Source organism: Panthera uncia, assembly GCF_023721935.1.
Source record: "Panthera uncia isolate 11264 chromosome D3 unlocalized genomic scaffold, Puncia_PCG_1.0 HiC_scaffold_8, whole genome shotgun sequence".
NCBI lineage: Eukaryota > Metazoa > Chordata > Mammalia > Carnivora > Felidae > Panthera > Panthera uncia.
The window spans coordinates 53259093-53284712 of NW_026057586.1; the positions used below are offsets into that span (position 1 = coordinate 53259093).

A 25620-nucleotide genomic window follows, 5' to 3' on the forward strand; every position below is an offset into this window, starting at 1 on the left:
CCCCCCCCCCCATTCTATTTATTAAGCAATGCCAAATACCATGCACCGGGTTAATTTTTATGGGCATGATCTCATTTCACCTCCACAATCTGAATAAAGACGAGTGCTGTGTTCTGAATGTTTATGTCCCCCTAAAATTTACATGTTGGAATCCTAATACTCAATGTGATCATCTAGGAGGTGGGGCCCTTAGGAGGTGCTGAGGTAGTGAGGGTGAAGCCCTCATGAAGGGGCTTAGTGCCTTATAAAAGAGGCCAGAAGGAGCTCCCACGGCCCTTCTACCCTGTGATGTTATGTGTGAGGCTGTTTGTGAACCAGGAAGCGGGGCCTCACCAGACACAGAACGTGACCATGCAGCCACTCTCATCTCAGACCTCCAGCCTCAGAGACTCTAAGAAATAAATTTCTGTTGCTCATGGGCTACTCAGCCTGTGGTATTTTGATAGAGCAGCCTGAATGGACTGAGATAGTGAGAAAATTGAAGGCCAGAGAGATTAAGGAAGATCCTCTGATGACACAGTTGTGGGTGGAAGAATTTGAGGCTCTCTGACTTGAGTCTGAGTCCTTCACCTCCAGGCCAAATATCTTTTAGCTTCCAAATTCCTTGGGGACAGAAGATTGTTCATTTTTTTTTTTTTTTCGTTTTTTTTTATTTATTTTTGGGACAGAGAGAGACAGAGCATGAACGGGGGAGGGTCAGAGAGAAAGGGAGACACAGAATCAGAAACAGGCTCCAGGCTCCGAGCCATCAGCCCAGAGCCCGACGCGGGGCTCGAACTCACGGACCGCGAGATCGCGACCTGGCTGAAGTCGGACGCTTAACCGACTGCGCCACCCAGGCGCCCCAGAAGATTGTTCATTTTATTTCCTTTTGTACTTCTTTTTAAGTTTTTTTTTTTCTTTTTTACTTCCTTACTTTTACTTTACTTTTTAAGACTTTTTTCAGTGCCGTTCACCTTGTGAAAATATAATAAATGTTGAAATTCAATACTGGACGCAAAAGTTGGTATCCTAATTACCATCTAGCTTGCTTACTGAGTGTGCATGGGTTTTAATAAAAAAGACATATCATACCATGAATGAACGGTTTGGATATTTCTCATGAAGTCTCCATTTCAAAACCCACAACCTGGTTTTTAGTTCATGCTGCTCCCCATATTGAATTCAGGACATTGAATTTTTGGTTAAGGTAGCGAGGCAAGGGAAAGGGTAATCTCACTTCCCGCTGAAGATTCCTATGGCTATGTCTGAAAATGTGACTACAGAAGAAGACTATGAAGGAAAGGTCAAAAGTAAGGAAGGAGTTGATGGGGAAAAAAGGAGTCCTGTACCTAATGCTCAGGAAATTGGGCAAATTTATGCAAAAGGAGTCTTCTACGCTTTTGTTTTCCCTTAGGTATCTTGTGAGAAAATCTGTTGCAAAGAGCAACTATATCACCTGAATATCGCCATGCCGCAAGCCATAGACAGACAAAATTTTATATTAGAAAGGCAAATTTGCAGGAACTTGGTCAGAATACCAGCATTTTAGTGGAAGCTTGAGCAAATAAATCATATCTTCCCCACGACTACAAAGAGATTGCAGTTTACCTGCTCATTCTGAGCTCCGTTGGACCCACTCCACCATTAACAGCTCTGTCCATTACGTGTATGCAGAGGTGTGCTAGGAAAGTTTAACGGTCGGCTCTTTGAGTGAAGGGAGAGGGAACTTCTGATTTATGATGCATGCTGATTTCCGTGGTATAAATGCCACCACATGGCTATTTGGAAGCTACCAACTTGCTTGAAAATTTCACAACTGGCTCTCAAGGACAAGTATGACTTTGCTTTGTGCACCATGTGCAGGTTCCATGGGAGCCCTTGCCACTGTGAGCCACTCCCTCTTTCCATATCTCTGCCTCAAGGAAACTGACTTTTCCTTGTTAATCCCATTGCCCTCGAGCCCGTACCAATTTGAACCACTTCCTCCGCAGCCTTTCATGAGAAGAGAAACTAAGGTCAACTTACACAGACAAATACAAATTAGTAAGGGTACCACATTGTTATCGTTTAAACTTCAAAATTTTTTTAAAGATTTTATTTTTTAAGTAATCTCGGCACCCAACGTGGGGCTTGAAGTTGTAATCCTGAGATCGAGAGTTGCATGCTCTAACGACTGAGCCAGTCAGGTACCTCTAAACTTCAAGATCCAGCAGGTAGCCAGTGAAGTCTCTTTTCTCCCCGTGTTCCCAATCACCAGATTTCTCGCCCCGGATGCAATCACTGTTTTTAGTTTTCTTGTATATCATCATACTTCCCCCTGTCATTTATGGGTGATTTTTCTGTTACTACCACCTCATAGGCTCTCTTGTTTTGAGGCTGTATAAGTTATACCATTTTCTCTGTCTACATAGACTGACTTCCAGGACATTCCTCATCTTCTGTAGTGGCTTTAGCGCCTGCTTCATTGACCTTCCCATCCCATCCTCTGAGATACCAACACTCGTGTTTATGGCCTCACAAAACTTCCCCAACTTTTGTGATCTTTATCTCTATGCTGGCTCTTCAACCATTAGCCCAGGCATACCTCAGATATCAGCGTTTCGCAAAACAACTCCACCTCTAAGTGTTTGAGGAGTAAAAGTACTCCTTTGGTCACAATCTTTTAGTCTTACACCTTCATCACTTCTGTGCAACTGACTCTCTCCCCTGGGGCCTTCTGTGAACACTAGGACTTCTGTATTTTTCCCCAGTGAATCAGCTCTCTTCAGGTTTCATGTGTTTCCGTCCTTGGCCTGGACCCTAATTCAACAAGGGAATTCTCCATCCTCTTGCCCAACTACCATTTATATCTATTCCAGTATGACTCATCATCTATATATTCCTGGGGCAGTTATGAAGACACTTCTGTGCTTAAAAATCTTCAACAGCTCCCCAGGGATTCAATCCAGAATTCCAGCTAAGTAGCAAGTGATTTCCACGAGTTGGGAAGATCCATGCTTCTAGTGTGTCTGTAACCATCCACTTCATGGATCCAGGGTTTCAGTAAAACTCAACTACTTGCTTTTGTTTGAACATATCCTGTACTTCCCCCCCTTCACAACATTCGTTTGATGATTCCTTATTCTTGATTCCTTAATAGATTCATGTCCACATCTCTGACTATTGAAGTCCCATCAGCCTAGTTCAAATGACACCTCCATCAAGCTTCCTTTCATTTTCTCTTCTCTTCCATAAATCCTCAAAGTCTTGTGTGGGTTTATGTTTTTTATAAAACAAAGCATATTGTGTTTAATATGATAGTTATATTTGTGTCTTATCTTCCTACTAGATTGAACTTCTTGAGGACTCTTGCTTTCATCCTTGTAGTCCGTACCATATTAGATAATTGCTTTATACATTTGGATAGAGTGTATTTTAATTTATTTTTCCTGATAAGACTAGCAAAGATCTGGAATCAAAACAGGGCAGAATCAATATTACAATGTCTGACAGGTTACTCTATCATTCAACTTCTGTCCCAAATTTATAGAGAACAAAAGAGGATTTTTCCCTCCTCCAATCATCTTAGAAACTGCTCTTTTTCTACTTAAGTATACAACAAGACTCCAGTCAAGGAAAATGGAAGCACTTATTTCTGCTATACATCCCAATGTGTAGGATATTTGTGTGGCACATGCGTGTGTGGGACGTGTCCTACATTTCTGTATGTTGGTGACAACCTCTAGCTCACAGAGGATGGTCAATGAACAAGAAAGGCTCTAACCATCACTGGTGGTCCACACTTACATGGTGACTATTGGGTTCTTGATCCACAAGGCTGCCATGTCTTTGCAGCAAATGTCATTTTCTCCCCAGTGGATTTTTATCTTTTCTTTTTTTAATGTTGATTTATTTATTTTTGAGAGACAGAGCAAACACATGAGTGGGAGAGGGACAGAGAGAGAGGGAGAGAGAATCCCAAGCAGGTTCTGTGCTAATAGCACAGGGCCTGACGTGGGGTTTCATCTCACGAACTGTGAGATCATGACCTGAACCAAATTCGGTCGCTTAACCGACTGAGCCACTCAGGTGCCCCAGATTTTTGCCTTTTCACAGAAGCTCTGTTGACCTCCATTCTCCTATATCTATTCCTTAATTCCGTACGAGTTGGCCTTCCCAACATAAAGAAAGAGAAGTCTCTGTAATCATAAAAATGCTTGTGTGGCAACATTATCTAGTCTTTTTGTTATGAGAATTAATATCAACTTTTACTTCCAGAAAAACACAGCTCTGGATTGAGGCACTTGACACAGGGAACCTCATCAGGAATGGTTAAACATAAACTACCAGGAAAGAGCACGCACGTGGTGACCACCTGCAGTTTGATCATTCCCCACAGCTTCGTCACCCCTGTGCTCAGTGCCTTACCGGTCCCTTGAGACACATGTGCAGCGGGCATTATAGAATGTATGGGAGACTAGATGCCGCCTATGAGCTCTATGCTGCTTTGGCTAAGAAAGCCTACTTGAGGACATGAGGTGTCACTATAGTTTTCCGACTTCTATTAGGGATCTAAGAGGGAGCTATTTCCCAGGAGAATAGCATAAACTATGAACTGTTCCCCAAGAGAAGAGCATAGCAGTTCCTCACGAGACATCTTGGTTGGGGTTGTGTAATATTTGTGGCTTTCACGTCTCTAGTTGATGGAGAAATATTCACGTTCTCTGGTACAGGCATGCTGTTGCATGACAGGACAGATGGGCTGGAGATCCCTGTTTGCTATCTCTATATGATTGTGACAGCATACCTGGGAGCAAAATAAACATCAAAACATCACTTCAAATTGCTTAGGGTAAAATGAAGGAAGCCACAAGGTGACCAGCTGTGACCTCTGCCTTCAGGGCCTATCCACGATTTAAAGGATGGCAGTGATGTCATAGACTTGAGGGCAGAAGAAGGCTGTATAGGTTGGTATAGTGATCACAGAATCTAAATTTTCTGAGAAAAGCCTTGATTTTATTTATTTAAAGTTTATTTATGTATTTTGAGAGAAAGAGAGTGAGGGAGGGACAGAGAGGGAGGGAGAGAGAGAATCCCAAGTAGGCTCCACACTGTCAGCACAGAACCTGAGTCAGGCGCCCTAAAAAGTCCCGATTTTAAATATTCTATTTCAGTTGTGAGATGCGTTCTGTCCTTTCATTCTAAAAAGCTGAGTCATTGAAAATCTAGGAGAAAAATAGGGACACCTGGGTGGCTCAGTTGGTTAAGCGTCAGATTCTTGATTTCGGCTCAGGTTATGATCTCACGTTCATGAGTTCGAGCCCCACGTTGGGCTCTGTGCTGTGGCAAGGAGCCTGCTTGGGATTCTCTGTCTCCTGTCTCCCTCTCTCTGCCCCTCCCCTGCTCATGCTCGTGCTGTCTCTCTCTCTCTCTCAAAAATAAATAAATAAACTAAAAAAAAAAAAAAAGAAAATCTAGGAGAAAAAAAAATTTGTTTACTCACGGGGCATGTTCTCCACAGAGGGATGCTACCAATCACACACTTGGCCCTGGGAAGAATGGAGAAGGTCTCTGTTGAACCTATGCTACCATTTCTGGTTCCCATAACCCTACCAAAAGACGAGCAGAGCAAACTAAGGAGACCTAGTCCCGATGGGGTGAGACCAAGTCTTGAATCATAGCTGATCTGGTAAGACCTAAGAACTTAAGAAAGCTTAATAGGATTAGCTGTCTTGGTGAAAGAAGAGAGGATGATTTCAACTCAGTTTACAGGCACAAATATTCTCAACATAAAATGGCCGCTCAGCGGGATTCAATTCAACCACTGCTTCCAGCAGCAGAGTAGGAGCTTGGAATTGGCATTACGCCAGGAGAAGTTTCAAGAGGTTTAAGAGCACTTGAAAACAACACTCTCTTCTCATATTCATCAGGTGGTTTCTTAGGGTCAGAGATGATGTCTTAGAGGGATTAATCAAAGGGCATTTCTCCAATTAATTTGTGGCCAGGAGTTTTTAGAGGAAAGAATTTCTTCTGCCAGGATCTTCGGGGAGAAAACTGTTTCCAGTTCTGCAGACTGACACAGGTTCACTGTGTGATGCTGATAAAAATGGGAGGCAGTTTAAAATTTAAGGTTATTTCTTTATAAACACTGTTTTCAAAGTCCTCTAATCTCTAGTTATTTTACAAGATAGAAGATAATGACTCAATGAAATGCTTATTTTTCTCCCCCATCAGTGGCATATAAAGTATTTACATAAATTGATACTGCCAGATAAGTTGCAGATTTCTTAAAAAATTTTTTTTTAATGTTTATTTATTTTTGACAGAGAGAGAGAGAGAGAGAGAGAGCGCACGAGCACACAAACAGGGGAGGGGCAGGGAGAGAGAGAGAGAGACACAGAATCCGAAGCAGCTCCAGGCTCTGAGCTGTCAGCACAGAGCTCAATGCGGAGTTTAAACCCACGAACCTTGAGATCATGACCTGAGCTGAAGTTGGATGCTTAACCGACTGAGCCACTCAAGCTCCCCTAAATTGCAGATTTATTTATTATTTTAGTTTTTTAATGTTTACTTATTTTTTGAGAGAGAGATACAGTGTGAGCCAGGGAGGGACAGAGAGAGAGGGAGACACAGAATCCGAAGCAGGCTCCTGGCTCTGAGCTGTCAGCACAGAGCCCGATGAGGGGGCTCGAACTCATGAACCTTGAGATCATGACCTGAGCCAAAGTCGTAGGCTATACCAACTAAGCCATCCAGGTGCCCCTAATTTGCAGATTTCTTATGCTTGGGTTCACATTTATTTCCTTCCTGCTTCAAAAAGCCAATATGTTATTACTAGGAGACCATGATTTTTTGGAAAAAGCTCTAGATTTGAAGTCCAAGGCCAGATGACCAAGTTTTAGATATGTAGTAAAGAAACTACATGAGAAGAAGTTGGGCTCGATCCTCTCCAGGTTCCTAATTTTAAAAAAGAGGTTATTAATTTATGAGTCAAAAGGCCTGGATTTGAATTCTGATTCTTCTCTAACAAGATGTTTGACTATTGTTAAGTGATTTGATCTTTATCGTCTCATCAGTAATGAGGCAGCTTCTCTAGATGAACTCAAAGTCTCTTTCAAGTGGATTCTAATTTTCTGAGGACTGCTGTGATGTTTAAACATAGGACTTCTTACTGGGTTCTAGGAAACGCTCTCATAACATGGAACTCCTGGGTGCATTGTCCATTATTTATGAGCATTATTTGATTGAAGAGTAGTGTCCAAAGCTCTGACAAAAAAATATATTGAGCGTATATTTCTTATCGAGTGAGTGTTCTAATTGAAAAACTATGGAGAAAATGCTGATGTTAGCTGAAGTCAGATGAAAAAAGGCCAAATATATAGAAAACCTCAAGGGATCAATTTAATTTCTCTATAATAAACAACCCAAACTAAAAATATCAACAATCTATAAACAAGAACTATTCTGATACAACCCTATAAAAAGAAATAGCTTTATTGAAACCTAGCCCGAGGTTTTATGGATGAAAAGTTAGACTAGAAAGCCTTCAAATCTGTTAAGAGAGAAGCATTTTTTTTTTTCATCTCTATTTAGGATGATAAATGATACATTTCACTTCTAGAGGCCCAAGTGAAAACCAAGGAGGAAATAATGAGTGCCTAAGTGGCTAGAAATAAACACAGTGGCAGTTTTCCCCATATGAGGAATGTATAGCAATAATGAGGATCAGACAAAGGATCATCATCACAGAGAGGAAATGAGGCATTAAGCAAATAATTAAGGAGTATTTAATCATCTCAGAGAACACTTGTAAGACTATAAAAGGCGAACATTGTTAGCCATATTGTTGAGAAGTGATGATAAGAAAAAGTGAATGAAGTAAAATCAGGGTTCGGGAGGGAGCATGGTATTGTGGCTTCTTACTAGGTGTATGTTCTTTGGCAAATTGTTTATTCTCCAATATTCTTAATTTTTTCCCCCTGTAAAACGGAGCAAGTCATATCTCCCTCACTGAAGTGACACATGATTAAATGGGTAATAAACGTAAGGCACATCGGGATGTTTCTGAAACACAATAGGGGTCAATAATTGACGCCTATTGTTAGTTAAGAATAGAAACAAGGTGATATTTGATCCAGCTGATCAAATACGCTTTTTACCATTGACATGAAAGATGTTCTCCAAGACCTGTGACAGCTCGTTATAGTAGCATATATACACGGTATGATAGAGTAAGACATTTTTATTTGAGCCATAATTTTCTTGAAAGTTGGAGATCCTCCACTTCCATCTCATTTTCTCATTCTCATTCATACCAGAAAAGTAATCCATTCAAGAACTATGATCCATAAAGCAACTAATCATCTCTGAGAAGCTGAAGAAGGAAAGACAAAGCTGGGGGGGGGGGGGGGGGAGGGAGAGCAGGGATGGGCAGTGGTGCTGGAGGCTGGTGGAAGCCTTTTCTGAGAGATACTAGGCAGAGCCTGGGGGAGCGGGTCTTTCTTTTCAAGAGAAAATTTGCTGAGATTCTGATGGAGTAGGATGAGAAAATCAGAGGCAGTAGCATAGAAACCCATGATTTCTGATACAATCAACCACTTAACCTACACCCATAGGTACAAGGTCATTATTAGCTGGAAACATTGCAACCAAAATAGTAAGAGAAGGCAGCATAGTCTGCTAGCTTATCTGATAAAGTCAGGCAGCAATTTAGAAGCCTGAGTTTAACTCATTCATGCCCAGCACACCTTCAGCAGGCCCCACTTTGCCCTTGGTTGTGTATACATGCACACAGTTGACCCTTGAAGAACATGGGTATGAATCGTGTGGATCCATTTATATGTGGGGCTTGATCTCATGACCCTGGGATCATGACCTGAGCCAAAATCAAGAGTTGGATGCTTTACTGACTGAGTCACCCAGGTGTCCCTTTTATGATTTTCATAATAACACTTTCTTTTCTCTAGCTTAATTGATTATAAGGATACAGTATATATACATATGACATACAAAATATGTATTAATTGCTTGTTTATGTTATCGGTAAGGCTTCCAGTCAACAGTAGGCTATTAGTAGTTAAGCTTTGGGAGAACCAAAAGTTATATGTGGATTTTTGACTGTACAGGGGTCAGTGTCCCTAATCCCTACATTGTTCAAGGGTCAACTGTGTGCGTGTATGTGTATATATATGTATATATATATGTACGTATATACATATATATACATGTATTCATGTATATATATGTATATATATCTATTTCCTCTCACCACAGTGTTTTTACAGACTACAGCACTGAACAAATGTTTACTAAATTAAAAAAGAACTTTTGAATAAAATTCTTTGTATTGTTTTTGTATTATCGTATTATTTGCAACGCAGAATCCGTAGTTTCTGGCAGAAATTAGGTTAATTTATCCCTGCTCATGTTAAATGTTCCAAATGCGCTTAAATCTCAGACTATAATTGATATCCTGAAACAACAAACCTTTTCATCAGCTAGATCAACAAAGTTAAAAACCTAGTGGCCAAATAAGCTCTATTCTCCATTTGACCTTTAATAGATTTCAGAAATGTAATTTTAAGATTTTCCATCAGACAGGGTCAGGTTGCCCTCATTTTGATGGTACTTTGAATGTCTGGAAAACAATCTCTGTCCTTGTGTATACCAGACAACACGTATCACGTATCCCTTTTAGTGGGCCTATCATTTTCCTCCTCTAAACATCATTACTAAGAAGACGGGGTAATCGACCATTTCAATGGGAAGCTGATACATTTTGAGGATTGCTACCCACCTCAGCAAGCCAAAACACAGGTGATGGATTTAAAGGTAACGTTTTCCTGTGTCTAGAATTGGGCCCCACAGAAATACACCCAGGTCAGTGTAGCATCGTTGTTGTTCAAATGTTTTCCAAATTGTAAGCATTGGAAGACCAGTTCTAGGAGCTATGAAAACATGTTCTGAGAAAAATATGAGATTTCGTGATGAAAGCAATTTGGAAAATTCCAGTTCAATTAGAATCAAAGAGGTTCGTTTATTGTCGGGTTTCTTGGAGTCTTCAATATGGTAACAAGCACTGATACTTCCTAAGAGGTTTTACAACATGTGAGGTATATTGAAATATATCTCAATAGGTTGAGTTATATATATATGTATATATTTATGTGTTTATTTATTTTTGAGAGAAAGAGAGGGTGAGCATGGGAGGGGCAGAGAGAGAGGGAGACAAAAGATCAGAAGTGGGCTCTGTGCTGACAGCAGAGAGCCCAGTGTGGGGCTTCAACTCACAAACTGTGAGCTCATGACCTGAGCTGAAGTCGGACGCTTAGTCTGCTGAGCCACCCAGGCGCCCCTATAATTCTTGTTTAAAAATTTTTTTCTAGAATACCTCATGAAATTCTGGAATGCGGTTTGAGAAGTGCAGATAAGCCTCCCTCGTGCCTGCTCTTTTTGGGAAGTTCCAAAGTCTTGTGGAAAATTTCATAAACCCCAGGATTATTAGTGGTATCCTGAGGGCTGGGTCAGGATCTGAATGGGCAATACCAAATAAGGAGAGATTTACTTGGCCTTGGTTTAGCTCTTGGAAAAGTCTTTGGGCGTTTCCAATGCCTTGGGATTTTTGAATCTGAAGCACCACCGTCTGTGAGTGGCCCAGAACGCCTGCTCATCACAGGACCTCTGCTGGTGCGCTGTGACATGAAGTGCGTGTGTGTCCAGAGGAAGTGCAAGCCGGTAGGAACACACTAGAGAAGAAGGGAGTTTCAAGAAAGAATGAGGAAAGGAAGTGATTGATCTTTTGGTTTCCCCATTTTTCTCCTCAAGTATTTCTTTGTAAGGGAATTTCCTTGCAATGTCTCTTCTGTTTCAGTTTTCATTTTCTCCCCCTTCAACTTCCCTAATTTATTTGTTTTTCTACCACCACCAACAGAATTAGCTCTACGTCTCATGCCACTGTTCGCTGAGACCAAGACTTACGGTTCAGGTGTATGCAGAGTGGCTGGCCTTTAGTTACGTAAGGAAAAGAAAATAGAAGTTGGGGTCATGGAACAATATCGGCACACCACACAAAACATAACTTGCTAGAGATCGTAGGCATGTGCGAAGGCCTGGTTTAGCAGGGACCCTCAAAACGCCCAATAAAGACCATTCCTGAGAAAGGAGATTCCCTATTCTATTTGGGTCAGATGATTCCCATAATTATTATGCTAATTTGAAAAAACACGAGTCTGATGAACAAAAATTACTCAGGAAGGTTAAATTAACAGGAGTGTAGCTTTGAGGAAGTAAAAAAAAAAAATAATCTTCAAATTTATTGGCCTGTATTTACATTTGTCATTGTAACAATATAATGATAAATAAATACTGGCCTAAATCATTCCATCATTTCACCATACCGTATTATTATTATTATTATTGTTTATTTATTTTTGAGAGACAGAGTGAAGCAAAGTGAGAGTGGGGGAGGGGCAGAGAGAGAGAGGGAGACACAGGATCAGAAGCAGGCTCCAGGCTCTGAGCTGTCAGCACAGAGTCCCACACGGGGCTCGAACCCGCAGAATGTGAGATCATGACCTGAGCCAAAGTCGGACGCTCAACAACTGAGCCACCCAGGCGCCCCTACCATATTATTTTTAAAAAGGGTTGAGGAATTTCACATAAGGAATGATAAGAAAATCCTGAAAATGGGACATAATGGTAGCCCATATTTTTCTACATATTTGCTTAAGTCAATTTTTTTTTTTTTTTTTTTTTAGTTCATCTTAATGTATAAAGAACTTTCCTTAGGAGAACGCTGAAAAATTTACTAATTATTTTAACATGTCATCAAAACAATATCAACAGAAACACATTCTTGGCTGTTTATAAGCTGCCTCTGGTAATGTAATTTAGCTCAAGATCAAAGGTTAAGTGTCTATTATCAGAGGAGAGAAGTAATCACTTCCATTATGTGTATTTTTTGGAGTGTTTTTATTGTTAATACAAAATGAAATGGACTCCCCACCCCTCCCAACAAACCATTAATAGTTGTGTACGGGCATCCAAAGCACATTGTAAGAGTCAATTATAAAGTTCTCACGGTCTCCAGAGTTCAAATGCAATTTTATCATTTTAATTTGCAGTTTATTCTCCTACCGGGCATCACTATGGGCCACCCTCACTCCCAATTTACAGTGGAACAGGGAGACATCAGCTCTCCAACGTCACTCAAAACCCACCCGCATTTATTTACATTGGCAGTGATTCAGGCCCAGGAAGGCAACCTTGTTTCCACCAGCAAAGGCCAGATGATCCAACCGGCTGAGATTTGCATATGGCTGCTGTTTGGTAACTACTCAGCGCTTTATAAAGCTTCCGAGTGCTCTCTGTTCTTGAGTCCCCTCTTACAGTCAGGGGGAGAGGGACAGTAGTGCTGAATTACTGTCATCAACCAACCTTCTTTATTAACTTTTCTCTTCCATTAGGAAATCAAGAAACTGTGTCCCTGGAAATCCAACCAGCTTTCTAGTGTTCCAGCACTAGCGAATGAGGCTTGCCTGCTGGCAACGGGGAGCGAGCATCTAGGTTCGTAATTGTGGACGTGCTCGCCTTGATAACAGCCAGGCAGCACCGCCGTTATGAAGCCAGGACTCCAGATCCCTTTCAGCGCTCTTCAACTCTTTGCTTAGGGCACCTGGGTGTCTCAATGTCAAAACCATTATATTTATCTGCACTGCTAAGCAAACTACAGTTTTTAACGCCCGAGTTTTCTCTTTCCTACGTACACTAATTTGCATGTTGAAGAAATGCATAATATTTCATTATACTGTGCACAGGCAGAAACTTATCAGCAAACCTATTTTAGTGTAAAGGTAGTCGCTGCACGGTACACGTCGGTCAGATTAGTGGCGTAGCTTCTTGCTGATTATGATTAGAGAAAGAGAAAAGGCCAAGTGGGATATCCAGAGTAACTGCCTCCATGCCACTTGGTACATGATTGTAGTCAGGGCCACGAAACCTCTGTGATTTCACAGCCGAAATCGCAGACTGTCCCAATACATTTAAAATGGACGTATTTTCTCTGCTGAAAAGCTGTTTATTTGAAAAGGGGGGCTGCTAGGAGGAACATTTTGTTTTTGCGTCTCTACTGATCAGTGTTCAGGATCGGTGCTGCCTGCGTCAGCTGGTGATGTAAGCTGCTGATGGCTTTTAGGTGTACAGATTGTCTGATATTATCAGAGGAGCAAAATACCACATGAAGCAGAGGAAATAACCAAATTGGCCTCATGGACCCCCAGGGGGAAGGATTCTTGAGTTACTCTTCATTCTGTAATGTCAGTGGGTGGCATTCTGGTTGGTGTTGAAAAGGTAGGGCAGGGGCCCTGTCTGGGGGCCTCCTGAAGCAATCACCCCTCCCCACAAATTGGCGAGGACTCTGCTTTTAAAAGAATGTGAAATCATAATCTGCAATTAGGAAAATGACAGTGCCATAAAGTCAAAGAAAATAGCAAGGCAAGGTGGAAACAGGATTCTAGGCACGCTGAGGTGATAACTTCTGTGTCAGCCAGTTGAGCTGGGGACACTGAGTGGCTGGAGTGGCCCAGAGAAGGGAAGAAGCCACTCAGGTTGGCCACTCAGGCCCAGAGAAGGGAAGAAGCTTGTGCAGAGAAGCTCTGGGGGGCTGAGCCGAGGGGGCAGTTTGGACTTGGGGTGATGAAGAATAGAGAAGATTCTGTCTGAAGCTGTGCTGGTATATGTTGGGCCCAGAGCAAAAAGGGAATCTGTTTCTCTAGGATAAGTGGAGATAATTCAGCCAGGATCAGACAGGTCGACAGAGAAGGAGATAATACACTATGATCTTAAGAACCATAGAGGAGGGAAGCCTGAATGGCTCAGCCGGTTAAGTGTCCAACTTCAGCTCAGGTCATGATCTCCTGGTGCTTGAGTTCAAGCCCTGCGTCGGGCTCTCTGCTGTCAGCGTGGAGTCTGTTTCAGATCTTTTGTCTCTATCTCTGTCTGACCCTCCCCCACACCCCACCCTCTGTCTTTCTCTCAAAAATAAAAATAAACATTAAAAAAAAAAAAAGAACCGGGGTGCCTGGGTGGCTCAGTCGGTTAAGGGTCCGACTTTGGCTCAGGTCATGATCTCGCAGTCTCTGGGTTTGAGCCTCCCCGCGTCAGGCTCTGTGCTGACAGCTCAGAGCCTGGAGCCTGCTTCAGATTCTGTGTCTCCCTCTCTCTCTGCCCCACCCCTGAGGTCTCCTGGTATTATAAAACAGCAGGGGTGCTTTAGGGTGCTCAATTGTGATGACTTCATTGTCAAAGACAGGGCTGGGAAAGGTTGCCCCAGAAGTCAAAACCGGGGGTGCACAAGTTCCCACCTTCTTTATGTTTCCTATGGGATGGCAGTAAAAAAGTTCCCAAGAGAGGCACAGTGCACGACGGGAGTAGAGCCTGGCAGGGGAATGGACCTTTGGTGCAGGGGTTCTCTGGTTATGCTGACTCCTGAACTCTGCCGGATTTGATACCCAGTGGAGGAAGGAAGGCTGTGGGGTCCTATATGCACCATCTTGGAACCAACTGGTCTCAACAGGGTAGCTGGGGTCTGAGCAATTCACATAGCTGGACGAATTTAAGTAAAGTTCAATGGGCAGCCAGAGGTCCCAGACCTGGAAGGACATACCTGCTGGATTAGGAGGAGGAAATAACTGAAAAAGTCAGAGAAGCCTGTCTGCAGGGCCCTTGCCACTGGGATTGATGGGAAGGACAGGCAGGAGAGAGGTAAGCTCTCTCTCCTGCAGCCACTCAAGTCCCAGACAGTTCTGTCAGTAATCAGCAATAGGGTAAGAAGACAGAAGACAGGGATCCAAGCCTTAGAAAAGAGTACTAGATGGGAATTTGGTCTTGGAAATTGACAGGAAACTAACTTGCTAGGACAAAGGGAAGCAAGGGTCATTTCGGTGTCCTAAATTCCTCAAAGGCAGAGTCAACAGAGCTCCTGAAGGTACAGAGTCTGATGATGCTGGCTGGTCACAAGGCCATTCAGGGAAAAGAAGGATTAGGAAGGAGGATGGGAATTCAGGCACACTACGGTGCTAGAAATCCCTTACTCCGGGTTCCAGAATCTTTGACATGGTGTGGAGTCTGTGGCTCAGGATCACCAGGAATAGCCGGTTCTGGGATGGATGCTTAGAGCTGTCCTGACAAGGAATCAGAGCCTCTGCCAGTGAGAGCCTTTGATTCATGTGCTTGGGGTTTTACCACATTTTCTTCAAATGCTTAGGACAGTTGTGTGGTTAAAGGTTGGGGACACTGATGAGAGAGCAGAAAACATGAGACTATTGTAAAGGACAAATCAGTGGGATTGGGCGCAAACTAGACAGGAGAAAAAAGAGAGAAATTGTCAGAACTGCTCTGTGTGTGAGAAGACGGTGGCCCTGATCTCCGACGAAGAAATGGACGTGTGGGGAGGGCGCATGCTCAGAGGGACAGTGAGAGGCTGTTTTTCACTTGGATAAATCCCGTTTTCTTGAAATGTTTGAGTTGCAACAATGCACTGCATGGAACGCATTCCAACCTGTATTCCTTCTTTCCCCCATGAACAAACGTTCTTGGCCACCAGAGGGAGACTTTACCCACCAGCTTTTAGTGGAGAGAATTCCCTTGGAGATCAACGTGCCCTACATTAGACAAATTCCTCCCAAGGTTGCATTCACTTTCGGACCGTCTAATCTTGACAGTTCCCAGAGCAGCAGGCGTGGCTGTATCTGGGGAATTATACCACTGGGAGCAGCAAGACTGCTTTGTAAAGCCATAAGCACCCAGGAACAGATGCTTTAAAAAATGTAAAAACAAGGCTGCAGTGACAGCAGTCAGGATCATGGAAGCTGGGTCACCTCACTGAATTTCTGCCCATTGCACATTCGTGAGGCGGTGGCTCTGCAGAGTCCCCAGAAAGGGCCATGAGCTGCAAGCGAGGGACCCAAGAGGCTGGCAAGATTGGCTTCACACAGAGACCAGGCTCCTTTTGGTGAGGGGGAGGCAATTCTGTTTCTCACCCTAAACAACAACAAAAAATTATATTTCATGACTGAGAAATGGTCATTGCTAGTTTGTTTTCGTTTGTTTTTTTTCCAAATCTTAAAACAGGGGTGTCTGGATGGTTCAGTTGGTGGAGCGGATGACTCTTGATGTAGGGGTTGTGAGTTTGAGCCCCGTTGTCGGGTGTGGAGATTACTTAATAAAATCTTAAAAAAAATCTTCTCAAAACAACTTTGAGGGGCACCTGGGTGGCTCAGTCGGTTAAGCGTCCGACTCCGGCTCGGGACATGATCTCACGGTTCGTGGGTTCGAGCCCCGCATCGGGTTCTGTGCTCACAGCTCATAGCCTGGAGCCTGCTTCCAATTCTATGTCTCCCTCTCTCTCTGCTCCTCCCCTGCTCATGCTTGGTCTCTCTCTCCTTCAAAAATAAATAAAAACATTTAAAAAAATTTAAACAACAACAACAACTTTGAATTCAAACCTCTGAGAAAAAAACAGTGACTCACACCATTACTCTTCAACCCATTGTGTCATCAATGTCTTGCCGGGAAGAAGATATTCCCTCTGTTTGCTACTGAGACGATGTCAGGGAGACTAGCTGGGATGCATGCAATTAGAGGAAGAAAGAACACCTCTAGGATTTGTTAATATTGTTATTGAATGTCTTTTGGATATTTTTGACAGGAGCCTCATGTAAAGAGAAAAGACATGAATACATAGAAAAGCAAACAGGGAAAAAGTGGGTGTTGATAATACTCTACCTTGGGGTTCCAGAATTAGGTAATAAAGGACAAATGTGTGGACCTCTGAGAAACTATTTCTGTCATTCGGTTCACAAAATGCAGAGTGGGAATAAGTTTCATAGACAGAAGTAAGAAATTCTGTTTTATTTTTTTACTTATTTATTTTTTTTTATTACAGAGAAATGCAGATAATTTGGTAGGGTTATTTTAATTTTTTGAGCCAAACAGATTTTGTTGGCGTGGTGATTTCAGCAAACCATCTGCAAGGCTATCTGAAAGGAATCTAAAATAAATGAAGGGGTTATTTCAGTTTATTTTTTGGAAAGAAACATTTTAAACTTTTCAGACTACTTCTCTGGAAACTTCAAGGGGTGGGGTAAATGCAGTTTTGTTTTGCTCTGTACACTTTCTGTGCACCAGTATCCTGCTCGTATGACATTGCGGCTGGAACGAGTTGTTTGTGTTGGTCTCTTGGATGTATCACACCTCAGTGGCCACTGTGTCATTTTCTGTGAGAGCCTGCTGTGGCCTGAACCTTCAGCGAAGGAGCATTAGGGCACAGCTTAATCCCAGGCTCAAAATGCCATTTCAGCAGGCATATATGACCATATATCCCAGTGTAATTATTAAAATTTTTTTAATGTTTATTTATTTTTCAGAGGGGGGGAGGGGCAGAGAGAGAGGGAGACACAGAATCTGAAGGAAGCAGGCTTCAGGCTCCGAGCCGTCAGCACAGAGCCCGATGCAGGGCTCGAACCCATGAACCGTGAGATCATGACCTGAGCCAAAGTCGGATGTTTAACTGGCTGAGCCACCCAGGTGCACCTACCCCAGTGTAATTATGAATGGTACCTTTTCCATTCTCAAAAGTGACTCAGTTTGGACAATAAATGGCCACCCTACATTTAGAACCAGCCCCTGAGCACCCAGGGACATTCCTTCTCCACGTGCGGGAACAGAACTGATGCACCCAGTGGGCATGGGCTTCATCCCTTCCCTCATCCTCCCTGAAAAGTTCACACATCAGCAGCTCCTGGCAAAGAGAGAAGATGATGGAAAACCTAGTAACAATTCTCTTACCCAAAGTGCTTGCAGGTATCAAGACCTAATCGGACTCTGAAAACGTAAATGTTGATTCTGAGTATTGAAAATAAGGCCCAGTGAAGGCTTGTATGTGCGATGTGCGACATCAGTGATTTGTCGGGTGATACCATGGCACGGATGCAGAGAGAAACTGAGATGACTCAGTGGTTGGATACAGACCACAGAGCTGGTTCTCCCATCAGAGGAGGGTGTTAACTAACTTGACCAGGGACAAGGAAGCAAGAAATGGTGGGGAAGGAGGATACACTAAAGTAGTATGTCCTGGCAGAAGAGAAGACCCTCAGTGAGACCCCGCTGGAGAGATATTCATAAGAGTCCAGGGGATGGGGGCACCTGGGTGGCTCAGCGGGTTAAGCGTCTGACTCTTAACTCTTGGCTCAGGTCATGATCTTGTGGTTTGTGAGTTCGAGCCCCATGTCGGGCATGTGTTGACAGCCCGTAGCCTGCTTGGGATTCTGCCTCTCCCTCTCTTTGCCCTCCCCCCTAAGCATAAATAAATAAATTAATTAAAAAAAAAAAGAATCCATGGGATGTTGGGACCCCTGAGTTTGGGAAAGGAGGGGAAAAAGGCGTTCTGACATGAAATTGAAGAGAAGATTTGAGCTCAGGAAGGGAGAGCTGAGTGTCACCAGGTACAGGTACTGCCGGTGACGTTGTGGGTTGGCTCCTCGGGAATAAAATGGAGAAACAGGTTGCTAAAAGCCCAATTAATTAGCAAGCCAAGATCTAGCATCTGTCTGCTTATCGCTTGTTTACCCGTGTGAGACTTCCTATCTGAATAAGGTTCATGTCTTAATATTCCATGACTTTGCAAGTTGTCTTGCTGTAAGTATGTGTCGATCTGAGAAAAGAAAAGGGGAGAGGCGGGCGTGCAGGTTTCAGTCTTTGAGAGCGTACTTTCTCATTGGCTTTTGACCAAGGCAGAAGAAAATGGACCCTAGGTGACCTTTTGCACTTATAATGATGCACTGTAATCACTGACATATTTGTGTGTTCTCCTGCACTGGTTGTGCATTTCTGGAAGATGAGAATCATATTTTCTGTGAAGATGAGAATCATATCATATGTCTCACTGAAAGGGGCCCCTTAGAGCCCTTTGGTCACGTTAAAGAAGCACAGGAATAAAGCTCTTCGAAAGGATCAATGCTGGGGCCACCACGTGACACGGTGCTTAGAGCAGAGGACCCTCACGGAGCAGAGGAAGCTCGAGGGTGGCAAGCTCTTTTGAAATTCTGAATGCCATTGTTCCCTCTGTAAGAAAACGGCAGGAATATCTTCTACGGCTCATGCTTTGTAATGTCTACCTGAGAAAGAATACAGATCTGACACTGTAAAGCCAGGTCTTTATGGTCAGAGCTGTGAATTCACCAACTTGAAGATTATATGGGGTGGTCTTCACCCACTTTGTGTGAGAAGTACTGGGGGCGGGAGAGCCATGGCTCTCTGAACCCAGGCTTCCACCTCACTGTCAAGGCCCTGCATCGGTCAAGGGGAGGGCCCCTGTCTGCTCTGGTCCTTCAAGTGCACCTTCAGGAAGGGCAGAGGGGAAGGGGGTCTCTTTGTGGTGGGCGTGTGGGCTAACGTGGCTTTTAATCTTGCTGCCTGCTGTCCAACTATAATTTGCATGGTTAAGCGATCCAAAGCTTGGAAATGATGATGAAACAAAGGAATTGGATGAGCTTTCCTTGGAGAAAAACAATCTCAAGAGCATACCTGACAGAAGTCAGAAAGGGGACTCATCCAGGCCCCTCATCAGTAATGCAGGCGCAGCATTTTTAAGCTTCTCTTTCTGGCTTTCATCAGGTGGAAGGAAGAGAGGAGACAGAACAGAAGTGTATTTCTTTCAGGACAGAAGTGAGATCCCTGTCTTTGCGATGCCTTAAGCCTCTAGGGAAGCCTCTCATCTGGTTGAATCCACTAGCCAAAGAGGATGGGACATGGGAACTTTACAAAGTCGATCTGTTTAGTTAATTTATCAACCAATATCCTTTAAGCACTTATTGATTACAAGCCAGCCACTGGCCATAAAATGATGGGGAAACAAACATATCACCTTCTCTCAAGGTGCTCACTGAAATACATATTTACAAACAATAGTAAGTGCTATGCAGGAAAGTGACTTACAAGGAAACTCAAATCCAAGTCCCCGCGTAAATAAAATTAGAAAATTGCAGGGCAGCCAAATATCCATGTCATTCCCCGCCAGGCACCTTCCTTCACTCTGTACTGCTGTTCACCAAAAGACACTCCTTTAGAAGTCCTCCGAACACTTAGAAGGATGAATTTTAAGAATCCTTCCCCCTATGTGGGTAAATCAACAGCAGTCTTAAGCCAGCTCCTTTGATCTGATAAGCTCTGTTCGAACGTAAGCTGTACTGTTAACACTTGTGAGTCTCAGTTGAGATCCTAACACCAGTGGAGTTGAAAGTAATTGCACACGCAAGCTGTATAAAACCATGTAGTAATGTAGGGAGACAGCTTACACCAGGGTTTTCAGTCTGCAGAGAATACGCATTTGCACTGGGGCCTGGAGAATTCTGCCACTGTAAGAGCAGTGCAAAAATTGGGAATTTAGCAGATGATGTTAAAATTACAAGTGTTGGTTGGGGCACCTGGCGGCTCAGTCGTTTAAGCATCCAACTTCGGCCCAGGTCATGATCTCATGGCTCATAAGTTCGAGCCCCACGTCGGGCTCTGTGCTGTCAGCTCAGAGCCTGGAGCCTGCTTCGGATCCTCTGTTCCCCTCTGACTCTGCCTCTCCCTCTCCCCTGCTCATGCGCTCTCTGTCAAAAATAAATAAACATTTCGATAATACTAGATTTCCTTTTTCCTCCTTATTCCCACTGCCTGCCATGCTTTGTTAATACAGAAATCAGAAGCAGATATTGTGGGAATAGCAGGTATGCTTTCCTGGCTGTGAGATCCAAGGGGAGCCGCCCAGGAGAGGCCCAAATCTGGTTTCCTTTGCAAATCCGCACACAAACTAAAGCTTAAGCACTACTGAATTTGGGTCATTGTTGTCCCTCCAGCCAATGAGAAGGCAGAGATAACGTTTCAAATAGGGAGACGTTATCTTCTGTAGTAGAGAGGGTGACTCTTCTTGTGCGGCTAACTTTGGGACAGACAGCTTGGGACATGGATGGTTTTATACTTCTCTGTGCAGTGGGCTCTCTCCACAAAAACCATCAGGCCTTTCCTTTTACCCTAGGAGAGATCGACTACCATAAACCAAGAACTTTTCAAACGGTCTCTTACCTATCTTACCAAATCCCTGGTTGAGAGAAGGTATATTTAAGGAAAGTGAATGAAAGGGTTTTGTCTCCTGCTTCCTTTTGATAAACAGCAAACTCTCACCTGCCCTTGTAGATTTTGATGGGTGTGCCACCTCATTTCCTACCCTCTTCCACTCCTCCCCCCAGCTCCAGACCCTGTAGGGGGACATGAGTTTCTTTTTGCCTTGTTTTGTTCTTTAACAAAAGGACGTTTGGGCTAAAAAGGTTGAAGACTCTGATCTGACGGTTTGCACGTTCCCAGAAAAGCTCCCGTGAGGGTCAGTGTCGTTAACTGTGGGGAGAAATGCACAACTCTCTTTCACGTATTCATTCCTGAAATATTTGCAAGGCATCGGTTATGAGAGCTGGTAGTAGTGAATATGACAGAAACATTGTCTAGAACTGAATGACAAATACCCAAGTAAGTCATTTCATGATGCTTGGCAATAAGTGTCATGAAGAAAAAGCACAGCAGAGGACTGGACAGTGACACGGGGTGGAGCTGCGTGGCCATGAGCCAGTGCCTGGGGCAAGGAGCACTATGGGGCTAGGAGTGAGAAGATTTCAGGTATGGGCTTGCTCATTCAGAAGGAAGGTCAAGGTGCCATGTGAGTGGCTAATGGATGACAGGTATCCCAACGAGACAGAGGGTGATGGGATAAGCTTGGGAAACACTTTGGGTGAGTGGCAACAAGAAGGCCTTGTCCCTGGAGAGTCCAGAAGGGTAAGAGGAGTATGAGAGGTGGGAGGGGCCACACCAGGCAAGGCCTGGGCTGTAAATAAGGTGATCCAGCCGTGGAGTGTCAGAAGGCAACACAAAAGTAAGTAAAAAGGCATAGCAGTGTTGTCTCAGGCACCGAAATATGGGAAAAGCCAGATAATTGGGACAATAAATGCTACAGCCTGATGCCTCACATAAGGACTCCAGTGATCAATTTTTTTTATTATAAAAGTGAGTCAGATCATATCTCTATGAATTATAAAAATCAAGTTAAAAATAGCCAGATGAATTGGCCTGCTTATGAAACATTTATGCCCAATTTGTCTTTTGGGACAAAAATGCAATGTAAAATGGAAAAGAGAAATAGCTACCCAGGTGAGACTTTTATAGACCGGCCACCCGAGAGGTGGTTCAAGCATCCCACACAGATGATCAGCTGTGTTGGGGGTGGTCAGGAATAAGTGGTAAATCCATCTGATTGCAGTTATATGCTTCGGGGATGGGCTGTAAGGCTGGCTGGAGGTCTTCTGGGCAGTTTACACGGGGCCCGGGCATGTAAGGGGAGGCGGGGAGAACAACGGGCTGATGGCTAGAAGGTTTGGCTTTCGTATTGCTGTGTCCTAAAGGCTGAGGTTGCAAACCCAGAATGAATGTCTCTTAAATGGAGGATTTCACTGCAATTGTTGCCCCCTCAGCTCCTCTAGAGAAATGCACCCCCACCTTCATCTCTGGACTGTTCTAGAGTGGCGGGTGACAGTGTGGACTGCAGCAAGGACGGACCAGCAGCCTCTGTGCAGGCTGGACTTTGCGGGCCTGGGCGGTGCGGGGTGCGCGTGGGGCTTGTGTGCAGGTCTCTGCTTCCCCTTGAGTAGACTCCTGGCTACCCAGGGTTTTTCACTGGAAATGTTACTTGGGGCTCATGCGTCTCACCTGTTCCTGTTCACCTCCCCGAGGCTCTCCCTAGAGGATTATCTCACCACTTTATTATTTATTTATTTATTTATTTTTATTAAAAAAAATTTTTTTTTAAACGTTTTTGTTTATTTTTGAGACAGGGAGAGACAGAGCATGAACAGGGAGGGTCAGAGAGAGGGAGACACAGAATCTGAAACAGGCTTCAGGCTCTGAGCTGTCAGCACAGAGCCCGACGCGGGGCTCGAACTCACGGACGGCGAGATCATGACCTGAGCCGAAGTCGGCCGTTCAACCGACTGAGCCACCCAGGCGCCCCTATTTATTTTCTAATTCAAGTATAATTAACATCTGACCACTTATTTGACACAGTTATTAAGCACTGATAACTGGGGCGCCTGGGTGGCTTAGCCAGTTAAGCAACCGATTCTTGGTTTCAGCTCAGGTCATGATCTCACGGTTCATGAGCTCAAGCCCTATGTCAGGCTCTGAGCTGGCAGCAGGGAGGCTGCTTGAGATTCTCTGTCTCCTTCTCTTTCTGGCCTTCCCCTGCTTGCATTCTTTCTCTCTCTCTCTCTCTCTCTCAAAATGAATAAATTAATGAAAAAAAAAGCTGATAACCGCCTGAGGTGTTACTTTCTCCTAGTAACAAACAGGCTCTCTGATTTTAAGCAGGTCTATTACAGGGAAACAAACAGGATGTCAAATGGCAGGTGAGTAGTCTGCTAGTTATTGGCAAGGGCTTGTCAAGTCACAAAACTGCCCCTTTGTAGTTGAAATCGTAGGGATTTCCCAGCAGAGAAAATGGGAAGGCAAGGAAGTGATAACAAGTTTCAGTTAAAATGCTTAAATTACCACTGTTTGCAGCTTACAGAACTAGAAGTTTAAGCAGGCACACCAAAGATAGAAGCAATTCTGTCTAAATGGAGCCAATTACCTCTCAATCAGTTTATCAGTTTGAAAGCCAAATTTGTAAGATACTGAAGCAGTCCTACTGCTATTCTTTTAGATGGGCTCAGGTGGATGGGTGGGGGGTGGGTAGCCAGAGGAGGGGGGCTATCGTGAATATTTGCAAAAGATCCATTATTAGCATTTCAAACTGTTACCATCTTTAAATAATCCTCATTCAACAGGGCCACAGGGCCTTCATTCAATAGGGCCACTAATGTCTGTAGTTGCAGACATTAGCCATTGGCAGATCTCTATACACAGGGCAGACCTGAACCGTCACCAAGTACAATCAGGGTTAATTTTGAATCAAAGCCATTCTACCGGTTTTCTGCTGCCTGCTTCTCCCCCAGCCATTCACAGCTTTATCAGCCGAGGTAGAGTTTGCACAGCTGCAACTGATTGAACTCCCTGTCACCTTTTCCAGAACATTTACTAGGTACCAAAACCTACAAAAGCTGATATTAACCAGGCAAGCAAGAAGATTAGGGGCAAGGAATGATAAGGAGGAGGACAGGGTAAATCCAAGATGGATGAGGTTAGAAGCCTGTGGACACATAACTTAGATAGTTGAGGTTTATGCACTAATTGGAAAGATATGTCAAGCTGGAGGAGGCTTTGGTTGAAAAGGGAAGACGACTGAACTTTCCGGTAGCTTGTTAGTAATTAGAAATAGGAGTATGTGCAAATTGCCTTTGGGGATGGACTGAAGGCATGCGTTGTGGGATAGAAGTGTGTTTGGTGGAGGGAGAATAAGCAAATTGATGAATTCTGCCTTTGCTTATAATTCTGTTCTCAAAACTCAGAGTCTGCTTTAATCCTAACCCTTAGCACATCGTAAGTAGTTGGGGGTCCTTCCAATGATACGCAGTGTGATGTAGTTGCAATACAAAAACATGCTGGCTGTGAAACAGCACGTAGGAAAACCTGGCAACCTCGGACGTTCAGTGGACATCCGAGGTTTGATAGACGCACAGAATACCCACATTTGCTTCTGGCACCTTCAGAGGAAGTGCCCAGGAAACAGCATCGATCAATATATCCATTCATTAATGCTTCACCTATTTGCCTGTGCCTCTTCTCAGCCAATGTGCCAAGAGAGAAAACTAACATATGGGGAAATCCAAAAATAAAAGGTTTTGAGGATGACTTCCATTTTGAGTTATATAGGAAAACACAGGCAAGCGAGGACACTATCAAGATTCTGCCCTATTCTGAAATGCCCAAATGCTTCTGGAGGTGTGGTGTTAACATCAGAAATAGCTCCTTAATTAAGGAAGAACTTTATCTGAGAACCACAAGTTTCTTAATCCCCTTTAAAATAAAAAAACCATTTTGATTCAGAACTAATTTGAGGGGAGAGAAGTGTGGGTGTCCTATTTAGTATTATAATCCCGTGAAGTCTTTCTTTGGAAGCAAAACAAAGCCATGCATGATTTTCTAAGACCGTTAAAGGCCTCCCCATCATGGAATTAAAAGCAAGAAGAGTTATATCTGGAAGGATCATTATAAACTACGCGCAGGTTCACTTAATTGTTTCCCCAACAGAACCAGAGGTTGTGTATGAGTGGATGGAGACACAACCCCAGAAGGCAGACTCTGAATTAACACATAGAATTATCATTAAGGTTAATGGCAACACCCTAATGCACAAGACAGGAAATAAGCTTTGGTTTGCTCCTCGTCTCTTGGTCGAAAGCCTCCTGTTCACACATATTCAGCTTGAATGCCACAGATCTACAAACAGGTATAAAAGTATGAACCGATGTATATGGGTTTTAAAATTCAGCAGACAACACAGCAGATGCACTTTTTCTTTCATTCCTTAGACGAAGGCTTCATGGTGCTTCGGAAGTATGTGTCCCACGAGACAGCGGCGGGGAACACCAGCCTATAGTATTCTCGTCCAGGCAGTGTGACCATGTGAATGAAGGGAAC

The 25620-nt window shown here is 43.6% G+C and overlaps 1 protein-coding gene across 5 annotated transcripts in view; it reads right to left on the reverse strand.

The window, feature by feature from the left end:
- Nucleotides 1-25620, reverse strand: part of DLGAP1 (DLG associated protein 1) — a 933957-nt gene that overhangs the window by 136652 nt on the left and 771685 nt on the right. The gene's annotated exons all lie outside the window — the stretch shown is intronic.